This window comes from Bolinopsis microptera, chromosome 5, assembly GCF_026151205.1.
Source record: "Bolinopsis microptera isolate Bmic1 chromosome 5, MBARI_Bmic_1.0, whole genome shotgun sequence".
NCBI lineage: Eukaryota > Metazoa > Ctenophora > Tentaculata > Lobata > Bolinopsidae > Bolinopsis > Bolinopsis microptera.
Window position 1 is genome coordinate 21,933,964 of NC_087076.1, and position 14,848 is coordinate 21,948,811.

A 14,848-nucleotide genomic window follows, 5' to 3' on the forward strand; every position below is an offset into this window, starting at 1 on the left:
CAAAGCGCCAATCATTAGAGTAATCTATATCTATGTCATAAGTTGATGCCTCAGAGAACTGCTCGAAGAAAAAGTCATTAAATAGGTTGGCCTGGTCTTCAGGGCAGTTGCGGACAGTGCCTTTGTGGCTTACAAACTCAGGGATCCGCTGACTAGCTGTCTTCGATTTGACATAGGACCAAAATTTTTTTGTTATTAAAGCACTATCATCAGATTCATTTAATGTTTCCCTCATTTTTTGAGCAACCACATTTTTGAAATTTTTCCTAGCAAGGGAGAATGCAATTTCAGCTCTATCACTTTTATGCCTTTCTTTATGTAATCTCACTTTCTTACGCCATGCATCATAACACTCCGAGTCAAACCATGGATCTTGGCCATCAGTCTTGACAGAGCATTTTTTAACAAATTTATCTGTGACATTAAAAAGTTTGTCCTTAAATTTTTTCCATCCAATTTCAGGTTCTGTGCCATTGAGCAATGCATCCCAATTCGTGTGTCGGAGTTCATGGTTTAGCCTCTCCCAGTTCACAGTCTTAAAGTTATAGCACATACGCCTGACTGGCTTCTTCCTACCAACTTTAACGTTGATCTTAAAATTGATGGGGAAGTGGTCAGACTTGCAAGCACTATCTCTCTCACCTACCATTAGGTCATTAATATTTGACACAGAGTTTGTGAGCAATAGGTCAAGTGTTTTGCCTTTGCAGTGGGTAGGTGTTAACACACATTGTTGAAGGCCTAGATCAACAAAAGATTCAACAAAAGATTGCTCAATAGGACAGGAGCTGGCCAGGGTAGACCAGGAAACTCCGGTCAGGTTAAAATCTCCTAGTATGAAGACTTTACTCAGTCCTCTTCTTCTGAGAAGAGTTTTCAAAGACTCAACAATTTTTTCATGATTTGCGGAGCCCAGTGTACCAACACGATAACATGTGCATACAACAAACTTAATTCCAGTGGATGTCTTAAATTCCACAGCAAGAATTTCTGCACCATACTTGAGACGAACTTCCTTTGAAGTTAGATCAAGGTCTGCTCTCACTGCAATCATGACCCCTCCACCATTCCTCCTAAACCGGGTTGGATTAGAAGGATCTGGTGGATGAGTTTTCTTCGATCTATCAGAGCGAAATATCTTATATCTGTCAGGGTGCAGAAATTCACTATCAGCAATAGAACTCTTAAACCAGGTTTCGTTAAGTATTGCAATATCTATCTTAGCCTCATTAAGATAAGTCGACACTTCAAGACATTTAGTGGTATCAATCATTGGATGGGCATTGTTCAGTTCACCAAAAGGGATGAGACCTTGAACATTCTGAAAGTAAACATTCAATTTATTACCATTCCCAACTCTAACACCTATGGGAGACGGCCCTGGGTTTACAATTCCAGGGTTTACTAAAACTATCAAAAAACCATTCATCAAAAACAACCAAATTATGCATCCCGTGAGTGTATTGCCGGTTCTACCAGTAAATATGCAATTTAAGTTCTTATGGATTGAAATCTGGCAAAATCTATATAAACCATCGAAACTGTAATTATTCCTCAGATAATACATATTTGCTAAATATAAAAAGAAATAAACTGTAAAGCATCGGCACAAGTTAGGAACTGGGTATGTTGGTACAAAGGCTCGGCAATCATAAGTGACCCTAGAAAAAGCCAACCCACTTACCCCGACATATGTGATAGTGATTAGCGAAAAGTGACATATGAATATAACATAAAAAATATAAAATAATAAGCGAGAATCAATGCAGCTGTCTAAATAATCAAAAATACTACCTGTACCACGTCTACGGTTCTGATGTTTGATGGATTTTGCAAAAGAATTTCCACTAAACACTCCAACTCTAAATCTGTATGTTACTAAATCGATCATGGTGTTTTACAGGTGAGTATACTTGCCAGACTACAACTGCATATCATTAGCTTAACAAGGTTCAGAAGACAGCACAAAAGAACTACTGATAGATATAAGGATTAAAATATCTACTGTGGATGGCACGAATATAAAATCTGGCCAACACACCCATACCTTTCTGAGGATTGGGGTGAATGCCTTTGTTCTCAAATAAGGGATCAAATCTCTTAACAGGCTCACTTAGAGCTCTCTTAAACTTTGTAAAGGGATAAAACACATCCATGAAAAAGAACCTCCTAAATACACACTCATTGTATAAAATCCTATTAAAATCCATTACCCTCTTGTTAGTTAATTTATTGTTATCATTCTGTAAAGGTAATGGCAATAGAGATTGAACATATACCTTACAGTTGGGAAATAATAGGCCTATCTTACCAAAAAGTTGCTTTACTGGTCCCCTCAAAATACCAATTTTATCCCCCACACGCCTAATATCGTTTGTGCCTACGCTGATCAGAAGCTTCTCAACGTGGACATCAGGATGTGCCGTGCAGTAGTCCTCCAACTGTTTCTGGACTTTGTCCATTTTTGCTCCGCCTTCTGCAACATTTACGACTGTGACTTTCCCTTTTCCCAGCTTTGCGGAGTCCAATCTTTGAGCATAAGAGTCTCCAGCAACCAACGTGACTCTTTGCGCAGGTACTTGGGCTTCGGTGCCAGAAGCTGGTGTACTAGTCTCTGTGCTGATATTCTGAGAGCTAACTTGGCCACCAGATTTCACAATAGCTCGAAATGACAGGGAGTATCTTACTTGCTCCGATTTCTTTGGAGGCTCTCCCTTTGTGGCCGGCTCTGCTCGCACAGCATGCCTCAGATTCTGCTGTGTCCCAGGCCGCATTACAACAAGACTGTTGTTCTTCATCCTTATCGTCTTGACACAATTAGGTTTCCCAGTTGTGCCCTCGTAAAACTCAAGCGTCCGTTCACATCCCAGTGAGAAAGAGCAAATCGATTTCTCCTGGTCCATTAGTTTCTCACCGTCATTGTGTATTGAAGTACTCGCTTGGTTGTTTCCATACTTGATGACCAGACATGAGTCCAGAGGTCCAGTTATCTCCGTACTCGAGTTTACAAGACTCAGGAGTCTTGCGGAGTGACAATATTCAAACTTCGATTAAGTATATGAAGTGGGTACTTCTCGGAAAGGAAAAATTTAGGCAAACACGATGTGACTATTTTTGGGTTGATTTAATACAACTGCAAAAAATTATTCAAACTTAAAGCAAAAAAGTCAAAATTTTTACCACTTTTTTGGATTTTTACCTCAGAACAAATAGAGGGATTTGTTTTATTTTTATACAATCTTGTGCGGCTGTCTTTTAGCTATCTTTATGCAAGTTTTGCCGACATGCCAACAAAATTAACTTGCTCAAAATATCAAAAAACATGGTTTTTTTGGCCTATTTTTGGCCCAAAAATCGGTTTTTTGCGATTTTACCCCAGAACAATCAGTCCAATCATCTTGAAACCACTTTCAATCGATTCTACGGTCAAAAATACGTCTAGTAAGGTGTATCTGGGGTCCCTAACGTATCGAGCAGACAATGCCCGTAAGAGCCTGAGCTACTATGAGACTGTATGCTCACGACCTTTTGTAAATACATATATGAAGAATAGAACATCATATCACCTATTCTGATCTTTGATATAAAGTGAAAAAGATATTCAAATCATTGGTAACATATTGATTGTTGTAGATCACAGGTCTATGAATTCTCACATACCATCTCCATTACGAAGTACACAATTTTTCTTACTTGAGGCCGTACAGTGAGTTCTAATGGCTAGTCCCAAATGCATCAATGTGCTTGACTTCTATAACTTAACATTATGCAATGAGCCTTTAATCTTATGTCCCAACTCCCATCGTATAGATGATTGATATTTCTTACAAGCACACAAGCAGAATTTCTTCTATAGGCTTCTTTTGAAAATTTCTTTGTTGTCTTTTTAAACCAAGAATATATTGCTCTATGAGATAATGCCATTTTCGAAAGATTTGAAGATGAATGTTTATTAGTGGGCTACAAAATCCTGCCACTCATCATTGCCTATTGTAAAGTAAAATTATTTCTTGGAGCACTTAAATCAACCACTTGCCACAGTACAAATTCTCGCATTCCAATAAATGTTATTATATGTTTATTATTTCTTTTTACCCATATTTTGACCAATTGTAAAAATATATATGCTCAAATGGATATTGTTTTAATTAAGTACCGGGGAAAGAAGGTGGACACCAAACATGAGATCCATCTATCAGAAGTCTCCTACAATCTCATCCCTGCCCCTTTAATGGAGTCTAAATAATGGAGCAGATCATGCGTTTTGAAACTTTTATATATTAGATTGTTAAAGATTTAAAATATTGTGCTCTGCCAATTGCAACACTAAAAATTTGATTGTGCTCTGCCAATCGCATCACTTGATTTAATTGAATGTATATTAAATACATTTTGACACATTTTTCCTTTTATTTACTATCGAAACTTCTATTAGGGAAAACGAAATCTTTGACATACTTATTCTGATCAATTCAATTTAGGTGCCTACAGTTCATGTATGATGAATCTACTGGTTAGTGGTGACGACGCAGTCTTAACATTGGAGTGAGCCAATCTAATCCAAGCAAGTGAGGGAAATAATTTTATTTTAAACCTGGCGTGCACCAAGTTGGAAATGCAGTATCCAAGACAACCCACCATTATTAAAGGCTAGTTAGACATTTAAATTGAGTACACAACAGTTTGGTTAGGAATAAGGTTAAGGTTCCTAAAGTCATAATAACTATCTGTAACCCCTACCCTTGCATTATTTTAAATTTGTTTCACTAAAAAGTTTGTTTCACTATTTCTCACTCTTATCCTAAAAGTAGTTTATTATGATCATAGTTCTATAATACATGGGAAGTATCTGTGAAGCCCCACAACCAAGTCTACTCTTGGTTTTAGGGCTGCGCAGATACTGCCCCACTCAATTCCCAATCCAAAACTGGACACCTTTTAGGTTACATAACTCAATGCACTCAATGATGGTAGCCATAAAGCACATCACTCCATTTGTATCCTTTAACACACTATGATTTATTAAAACATTGTTACAGGCATTATTACTCAAATTTCTATTAAAATGAAACTGTAACCTTGCTGTGCAGAGTATGAATCAACCCCGAAATGTTGCTATTTAACAATTAACATAGCAATTAGAAAGATAGATTATTGTGTTTATCCTTAGAATTCTATTAGTTGTATAATGTAAAACCGGTATAGTGTTGGAATTGTTCTCTGAATTTTGTAAAATTGATCCAGAAGATCAGAAAGGGATGCACTTATGCATCAAAATGTTATGTATCCCAAATTTCTTGTTCCCAAGGTATTACATTTTTCACTCAGTGAGTGTTTCTGATTAAAGTATGAGTGTTGGGTGTTTGTCATGTAATGTAGGCCTAGGGCTGATCAGTGGTCAGTTATTTTGATTGATAATTAACTGGGACTGTTGAAAAGCACTGCGCTATTTCTATTCCGTTTGGCTCTGCTAGTTGCGCTTGACCACGCGCTACATGTACGTCATATCATTGATCATGTTTTTATTTGTTTAGATACAAGCTTGTCACGTTTGGCCATCATAATTAAAGTGAAGTAAATAATTCAGTATCTTAATTAGGTGGCTGCATTTTGTTTTGAGTTTAGTAGGTCCTAGTATTTATCCCTATGCAGTCACTCGGATAAGTTTTATACCAGGACACTTCAACAAAAACACATATTCTGCCCACAATAAGGGGCCATAATTGTTTCAATTATGCAAATGTATAGGATTATTATTATCATTACCTTGATGCAGTTATCTGTGCACATATGAATAGTCCAAATATACATTTTTTTAAAAATTGTGCATAAAAAGCGGCCACTTTGTTGATTTTATTTGGATTCGATCTAAGTACCACTGATCTGATATTATTTTCATTGTCGGGCTGAAATAAAACTTGTGAAAATTCCAAGAATGCACTGAGCACATTTATGCGCATTGCTAAGCATCTGGCTAATTTAATACTGCAACTGGCTAATGTATAATTGAGATAATTAACATGACCTTTATTCAGATGACGGTAAGATGATTTCGATGATGTCAAAACCGTTGGAGAGATGGATGCCTCATCTACCCCTGGTTGGCTCACAATACATATGATTATTCTGTTTGATATTTTTTCCTCCTCTTCAATCATTGTTGGTCTTCAGCTGTATGAGGTAATTTATTTCAAACAACTAAGCCTGATGCAAATGATGTTAAATATTATTAAGATCTGTCTTTCTTGTATGATCACATAATTCCGTGTTCTTGATGGAAGGCCACATGCACTGTTTTCAAACTTTAAAACAACGACCAAGCACTGTGTTGTTTTTGTTCTTATCATGATCAGTTTATAGTTATCTTCTGATCTATTTAATTTGAGGCAAGCCACGCTTATAATACTTATTGTATCTTTACTAATAAGCTTGATCATATTCTCAGTAAATGAAGGTTTTTAAATGAGCATGTGCTTCGTTACTTTTAGGATAAACTTACTTGTCGCTAGCTGCTGTAATGGCTACATTGTTATTTGTTGTGCTAATGATACCAAAATCGTAGAATAGAGAGAGAGACTGAGAGAGAGAGAGAGAGATTGTGCTGACTGAAATAGTGGTGACTGGAGAACTCAGAAATACAAATCTGTGCAACATCTTAAAATTCCTAGTTTGATAGCCCTTACAACTCCCTCTGACACACACCGTTTGGTAAGTACTGTAATACTATTTTAAATACGTCCTTAGATAAAGAAATATTGGTCATATTTTACCGGGGGAGGAGGGAGGACCCCGGGATCAGGTACTGAGTACTGTTAACTGTACGTGACGTTGGGGTGGTGTGTCATATATTCTTCCAAAACACAGTTAGTACTTTTGTACTAAGTGGTGGATCTGCTGCTCATTTCCCAGAAAAACAGTTTGTACTGTATGCTACTAAATAGTGAGTCTTAGGTCTAATTTGCCCAAAAACAGTTAGTAAATTAAGATATAATTTATTAAACAGAGTGCGATTGATCTTTTGTATAATTTTAAAAAGTGGCCTTTGGCTTTGTTGACTTTTCCGTTTGAGAAGGTGCAGTGTTTAATTTATTTTAAAATGTATTTCAACTGCTGGTTCTTAAATGATGTGTGATATGTATAGTACACATTACATACATGCCATGTGTGTAATTGTAATCTGTAAACATGTGGGCGTGTGTTAGTGTATGTTTTTAATTAAGCATAGATATCTCAACTGTTAGTTTCATTGTTTACATTCAATATCGGATCCTTTTAAAACTAAAAAGTCATATTTAATGAGCTGTTTAAAGCAATTTCTGGGTGGGTATCTTATTTTATAAACCAAGACATAGTACAGTGATTTCTCAACAGTTAGTACCACAAAAGCCGGTAAAAGGGGGTGGGTGTCTTAATTATTATCCTAAAAACAGTTAATACATGATCCCTTACCCCCGGCCCCCCCAGGTCAAGATTCATGCGAGATGGCGAGACAGGCTCATCGCACAAAATCTTAAAATAAACACAGAAAAAAAAACTAACAAAAAAATGTGTGAGAAAATAGAAAAAATGTAATTTAAAAGTTTTAAGCGACACAAAAATGTACTTTATATTTTGTGAATTCGGAACTTAGTGCGGTGTGAGATCACGTGGTTAAAGTATAACAACTTTGAGCCGCGCAATTAGTGCGAGATTTTGACGAGTTTAGTATAAATCTCACCCCAATATCGCGAGTCTAGCTGCGAGATTTCGGCACCCTCTTTCAGCACTACATATTCGGTCGCGCGCAACGGCCCCATCATACTATTCCTCAACTTGCTGGCCTTTTCGTCTTCATCATCAAGCCGACTTTTCATGGTCATTGAACTTTTGGTATTGATTGTTTTGAATTATTACTGGTTGTGTTACTCTGACGGCTTACTTTTCTGTACTGTCTAAGTCTTAAAGGATACTAGTTGTTGTCGATATTAATCGGTTTATAAGATCAAGATTCACAGTGGTTACTATAGTTACCATGGTTACCATTAAAGGAGGTCCGGTAATGGTCGAAATCTCAAGGTACTATTCCTGGCTACAGTCGACTCATCGAATAAGTCGACTTTCTCAGAATAATGAATATACTTGACACTACCATAGGCACAGTGGATATTTCTTCATTAAAAGTTTGAAAAAGGGTCTCTTCAACTGTAGACCTGACTTATTAATCCTAGCAGGTAAGTAACTCTGGATCCTCATCACATTGATTCCATTCTAAATTCTAGCCATAAACAAAACAAATATTACCAGATAACTCCGTTCACCATAATTTGATATGTTCCAGTATGAACGAGGCCTTCCCCGGACAAATCCTTAAATGCCAGTCTTCTCTAGCTGAAGTACGAACTGTATAATTTATCAGATAAAGTATATTACAAGATGCTCTGGTGATAATTTTAGTAAAATAATTAATAATTGCCAAAAGAATGACCGTCGACGGGACTCGAACTCGGGATCAACTGCCTAGCGGCCGTTCCCTAAACTGGGGCGCCACGTGAGGCATGACAGATTTACAATATGTAACATTATATACTTCATAAAAATACACACTTAAATTTTTCGTTATGTATTGATCCAAATTACAGCGGCATACTTACAATTCTGAGAAATAAACATCGAGCGACATAAAGCGACATACTTACAATTTCGCTTACAAAGGGACATCTTTTTAAATACAAAGTAATTTGTGGGGCAAGAAATCTTGGGGGGGGGGGGGATCATGTTATTTTTTGTCCGTTTTTGTCCGTTTTTGTCCGTTAATTTTTGTCCGTTTTGAAAATATAGCTGCCAAACGGACAAAAACGGACAAAAACGGACAAAAATTGTAACTTTTGATTTAAATTTTCTCCACAATTTGTAACAGGCTATCTGCAGAAATGGGTAGCCCGGTTAATGACCATGGTCCTTTCTCAAACTTTTAATCTTCAATTAGGCACAAAGAATAGTCTACACATTTTTTAATAACATAAAAAGGGATGAAAAGTTTTATTACTGGAGAGTAAAACTTTGTTAAACACAAAGATTCTTGAGCACATTTTGAGTCAGACTCAAATGCGCTTAAAAACATTTTAGTATATAACAATAAATTATGTTAACAATAACACCAACAATAATTATAAATTGAACAAATTATTGAGAGATGAAAGAGAGGAAAAGGAGGAGGGGGGACTGAGGAGGGGGACTGAGGAGGGAGAGGAGGGGGGCTGAGGAGGAGTGAGACTGAGAAGGAGAACTGAGGAGGAGGAATGAATAGGAGGAGGAGAAGAAGGACTCAAGAGGAGGAGGACCCAAGAGGAGGAGGACCCAGGAAAAGGCCCCATGAGGAGGACTGGGGAGGAGGAGGACCGATGAGGACTGATGAGGACTGATAAAGAGGACTAAGGACGAGGAGGAGGAGGAGGAGGAGAAGGACTGAGGAGTGAGGAGGAGGACTGATGAGGAGAAGGAGGTGTATGACGAGGATGAGGAGGAGAAAGGAGATAAAGGATGAGGATAAGGAGGACTGAGGAGGAGGACTGGTGAAGAGGACTGATGAGGAGGAGGACTGAGAAGGGGAGGACTTAGGAGGACTGAGGAGGGGAGGACTTAGGAGGAAGAGGATTGAGCAGGAGGAGGACTGAGGAGTAGAAGGAGGAAGAAGACTGAGGAGGACCCAGGAGGAGGAACCAGGAAGAAGAGGAGGAGGAGGACTGAGAAGGAGGACTGAGAAGGAGAAGGAGGACTGATGAAGAGGATGAGGATGAGGAGGAGGGTGAGGGTGACTGGGGAAAGGATTGAGGAGGAGGAAGACTGAGGAGGAGGAAGAGGAGAAGGACTGAGATGAGGAGGAGAAGGACTGAGGAGAAGGAAGAGGAGGAGGACTGAGGAGGAGGACCCAGGAGGAGGAGGACACAGGAAAAGGCCCCAGGAGGAGGAGGATGACTTGGGAGGAGGAGGACTGATGAGGACTGATGAGGAGGAGAAGTAAGTGGATGAAGAGGATGAGGAGGACTGAGGAGGAGGACTGGTGAGCAGAAGGAGGAGGACCCAGGAGGAGAAGGAGGAGGAGGAGGATAACTGAGGAGGAGGAGAAGGACTGAGGAGGAGAAGAGGGATCCAGGAGGAGAACCCAGGAGGAGGAGGAGGAGGACTGAGGAGGAGGACTAAGGAGAAGGAGGACTGATGAGGAGGATGAGGAGGAGGGTGACTGGGGAAAGGACTGAGAAGGACTGAGGAGGAGAATGCGGACTGAGGAGGAGGAACCAGGAAAAGGAGGAGGAGGACTGAAGAGGAGGACTGAGAAGGCGAAGGAGGACTGATGAGGAGGATGAGGATGAGGAGGAGGGTGACTGGGGGAGGACTGAGGAGGAGGGTGACTGGGGGAGGACTGAGGAATATGAGGAAGACTGAGGAGGAGGAGGAAGAGGAGAAGGACTGAGGAGGAGAAGGACTGAGGAGGATGACTGAGGAGGAGGAGGACTGAGGAGGAGGAGGAGGACTGAGGAGGAGGAGGACTGAGGAGGAGGAGGAGGAGGAGGAGGAGGAGTGAATAGGAGGAGGAGGGGGACTGGGCAGGACTGAGGAGGATGACTGAGGAAAAGGATGAGGAGGAGGACTGAGAAGGAGGACTGAGCTGAGGAAGAGAACTGAGGACTGAGGAATATGAGGAAGACTGAGGAGGAGGAGGAAGAGGAGAAGGACTGAGGAGGAGAAGGACTGAGGAGGATGACTGAGGAGGAGGAGGACTGAGGAGGAGGAGGAGGACTGAGGAGGAGGAGGACTGAGGAGGAGGAGGAGGAGGAGGAGGAGGAGTGAATAGGAGGAGGAGGGGGACTGGGCAGGACTGAGGAGGAGGACTGAGGAAAAGGATGAGGAGGAGGACTGAGAAGGAGGACTGAGCTGAGGAGGAGAACTGAGGACTGAGGAGGAAGAGGAGGAGGAGGATGAAGAGGAGGTGGACCCAAGAGGAGGAGGTCTCAGGAGGAGGACCCAGGAGGAGGACTCAGGAGGAGGAGGAGGATGACTGAGGAAGACTGAGGAGGAGGAGGAAGCATCTAAATATTATTTCCATTTTTGTTATTTTTTGTCCGTTTTTGTCCGTTTTTGTCCGCTCTATTTTTTGTCCGTTTTGATAACAGGATCCCCCTGGAGGAGGAGGAGGAGAAGGATGACTGAGGAGGAGGACTGAGGAGGACTGAGAAGGAGGAGGACTGAGGAGTACTGAGGAGGATCGCTGAAGAGGATCGCTGAAGAGGATGGCTGAGGAGGATGACTGAGGAGGATGACTGAGAGGGATGAGGAGGAGGACTGAGAAGGAGGAGGAGAAAGAGGACCCAGGAGGAGGACTTAGGAGAAAGAAGAGGAGAAGGACTCAGAAGGAGGAATGAGAAGGAGGAGAACTGAGGAGGAGGAGGAGGAGGACTGAATAGGAGGAGGAGGGGGACTGGGGGAGGACTGAGGAGGAGGAGTACTGACGAAAAGGATGAGGAGGAGGACCGAGGAGAAGGACTGAGGACTGAGGAGGAAGAGGAGGAGGATGAAGAGGAGGAGGAGGACCCAGGAGGAGGAGGACTGAGGAGGATGATGAGGACTGCAGAGGAGGAGGACTGAGGAGGACTGAGGAGGATGGCTCAGGAGGATGGCTGAGGAGGAGGAGAACCTGTGGAAGAGGAGGAGGAGGAGGAGGAGGAGGAGGAGGAGGAGGAGGAGGAGGAGGAGGAGGAGGAGGAGGAGGAGGAGGAGGAGGAAGCATCTAAATGTTATTTCAATTTTTGTTATTTTTTGTCCGTTTTTGTCCGTTTTTGTCCGCTTTATTTTTTGTCCGTTTTGAAAATATAGCTGCCAAACGGACAAAAACGGACAAAAAAACATGAGCCCCCCCCCCAATCTTGCAGTCTGGGGGGGGGGGGGGGGGGGGGGGGGGGGGGGGGGGAATCGCATTTTTAGTCTCAAAATCCAATCTCATCGCACTTTTTTTAGAATCTTGATAGGGGCGGCCCCCCCCCCCCCCCCCCCCCCCCCCCCCCCCCCCCCCCCCCCCCCCCCCCCCCCCCGATTTTACTGCTGCTAGGTAAAAATACTTTCATAGGTTCAATAGGTAGGTACTGCAATTGTATGGCATGAATATCTATAAAATTGTTTACACGTTTAGCGACAGTGAAAAGAAATCATAACAGCCACTTATTCTTGGAGATGGCAAAAAGATTAAATAAGCTAAAAGAAGCTTGTATTAATCCTCTGGATGTGGTATCTCCTCTATTTCAGAAGTCTTGGCCCAGATTTCTCTGGTCTACTAGACGTGGAGCACAGGTGTAAGTCTACTTCAAATGTTTGTTGAGAGTGTCGGTTGAGTGTTAGCAAATAACTCTTTCCAACGTAGATTGATGGCCATTGCAGAAATATTCTCCTTTACCGTAGCGAGTAGATCATCTTTTGCTTTCTTGGACCAAGACTGAGTGCTGTGTTGTGAGTGTGAGTAGAAATGGTGACCTTTCCTCTTCGGGGGCGGGGGAGGAGTGGTAGTGAAATGTTGATGGGGGAGCGGGAGAAGTAGAGAGGGAGTTGTGGAGTATTTTGTGGAGCGGTTTGAGGAACAAACTAAATAACCTTCGAATAGATTTCGTAATTCCTGCTAGCATTGTACAAAATTTCAGGGATTAAATCCTGAAAAGTAGCGAATAGTATTGCCGATCAGGCCAGGACCATGTAAAAGTGTAACATTCCTTCTCCGAGAACAAATGTAAGTTGAAGCAAAATTACTATTGCCAATTATTTGCCAATGCTGATGAAAAAATGTTATTAAGATTTAGAAAGTTCTGAGATTATTATCTATCATACAATTTTGACACAACTCACGACTTGTTGAGGTTATGTTTCATATTCGTTTCACATTATTAATCTTTGACAGGGAGTTAATTCTGCCACAAAAGAAAAGAATGAACTGATGAACTCGTTCACACTACCCCTCGCTCTTCAACTGTTGGAGAAAACTTCCTTCTATCGCTGCTCGCAACACAGCAGAACTTGGTTTAATTCTGTGCGCTAAAATTTTGCAAACGAGGCCTAAAATACTGTTATGTAGGATAGACTGTTATGTAGGATAAACGGAATCGTTTCAGTAACTTTCTTGATCATCTTTAGAAACTCTTTCAACAACATTGATAAAGTCCAGTTTGCCTGCTGAAATTTCAGAATCTTGCTCTACTTTACGGAAGGCGCGAATGTAAAATCTATGAATTGTAAAAAAAGCAATAATTGTCAGTTAAGAGTTAAAATTTGAATATGCATGATATGGTCGGTCGAATATAATATAATGAATTGATCCAAAGCCAGCAGGCTTTTCGCACTGGCCAGTAATGCTTTTTGAAGGGAAACGCTACAATGCTCATCAAGGAGCAAATCCTGGTTCGCGTAACCAATATCAAACGCATCATGGAATCCATTTTCTGAGATAGGATTCACATCACTCTTTTTACTGTTTGTTTAACATAATGATATTAAGTAGTGGTCGTTTTGAATTATTTTCAGACTTTCAATACCGATGGGGTTTGAGAATAATTAGGTCTTGGGAACATAGTTCTAATCCGGAGTTATGGCAAATTACGTGTTAGTAATAATGTCAATGATTGTATCTGTGTTCGTGTTTTAATCTAACTACTGACTTTATTTGTTTATTTCAATAAGGTATTGTATTTACCTTATATTTATAAATAATATAGATAGAGCAAAAGCATTTACTAGTATCTGTTCTTTGGAGTAGTCCTCTGCTCTCATGATCAAGCCATTGTGGTAACTGATCATTTTGATACTATGTGTTATTATATTGTGCTACAATGCACTAATCGATCAAATTAATAATAGTTTCAATTCTTATATTGGTAGAATTGGCGTTAAAAATTGCACGCGAATGTATTAAAATTACACAGAAACATCGTCTTTGATCATCTCTATCTCAAAACGATCACAAAGTAGCATCCTGAAAATTTGCACACATACAGTTGAGATGATGTCTAATATCTTCTAAGTTTTCTGGGAGCCTACTATGTAAGCTTCACTTGCAGTGGTCTGTCGAAAATTGGTTACTTTCGCACATTTAATAGTCGACTTTATGAAAAAAGTTAACTAATCAAATTTATACTGGGATGCAGAACAAAGGATTCTCTTTAAAACTGAAACATGAACTAGTGATATGCTAAGTAAAGATAGGGCTGGTGGTCAATAGGAATCATGATGAAATATTTGCCTGGCAACACTCAGCGCGCGAAAAAATCTGTAGTGCAATGCGCTTCCAGTGGTCCCATCGTGCGGCCAGGTAGCGCACTTGGTTAGCCAGCTTTGCAATCGTGAGGTTGCGGGTTCAAATCCCACTGCCTGCCTGGTCGTGGGGTGAGTGTCGTTGACATTCAGCTAAGGATCGTGAGTGGTCTATGCAGCCCCCGGTCTACAGCCGAATACTCGAGAAATCGGGTGTGAGGGTTAAATGAGGAGCTGCACATTGCAGCAAAGTCTCGGGCGAAGAAAGTATGGTACATACTACCTTAACCGTCACTGGCTAAAAAATCCTTCGGCTTCCTGTAATTGGCTGGTTGCACTTGTGTAACAATATGGCTGTTGGAATACTCGAAGTAAAATAAGTGTCTAGATAAAATTAAAAAAATTGAACAACATTTTATATATTATATTTTTTATTATATTTTAAAGGTGACAATTGTTTATTTTTTGTTTTGTTGCAAATTTTTTGTTTTAATAACTTGAAGGGACTGTTAAATATAGTATTTTCATTTCGGTTGTATTTCTTAGATCTGTAGGTTGTAGGTACGTCTAAACAACGAAGCGG

At 40.6% G+C, this 14,848-nt stretch overlaps 1 long non-coding RNA gene across 3 annotated transcripts; it reads left to right on the forward strand.

The window, feature by feature from the left end:
* Window positions 1-4,475: 4,475 nt before the first annotated feature.
* Window positions 4,476-13,379, forward strand: LOC134815845 (uncharacterized). Of its 3 annotated transcripts, none has more exons than XR_010160314.1 (3): window positions 4,476-4,568; window positions 12,666-12,751; window positions 12,920-13,379. It is a non-coding gene; the product is annotated as an uncharacterized LOC134815845 (long non-coding RNA). The 3 variants fall into 3 exon arrangements; XR_010160315.1 differs by lacking the exon at window positions 4,476-4,568 and adding an exon at window positions 6,153-6,180; XR_010160313.1 differs by lacking the exon at window positions 4,476-4,568 and adding an exon at window positions 6,587-6,708 and having other exon boundaries at window positions 12,920-13,378.
* Window positions 13,380-14,848: the final 1,469 nt, after the last annotated feature.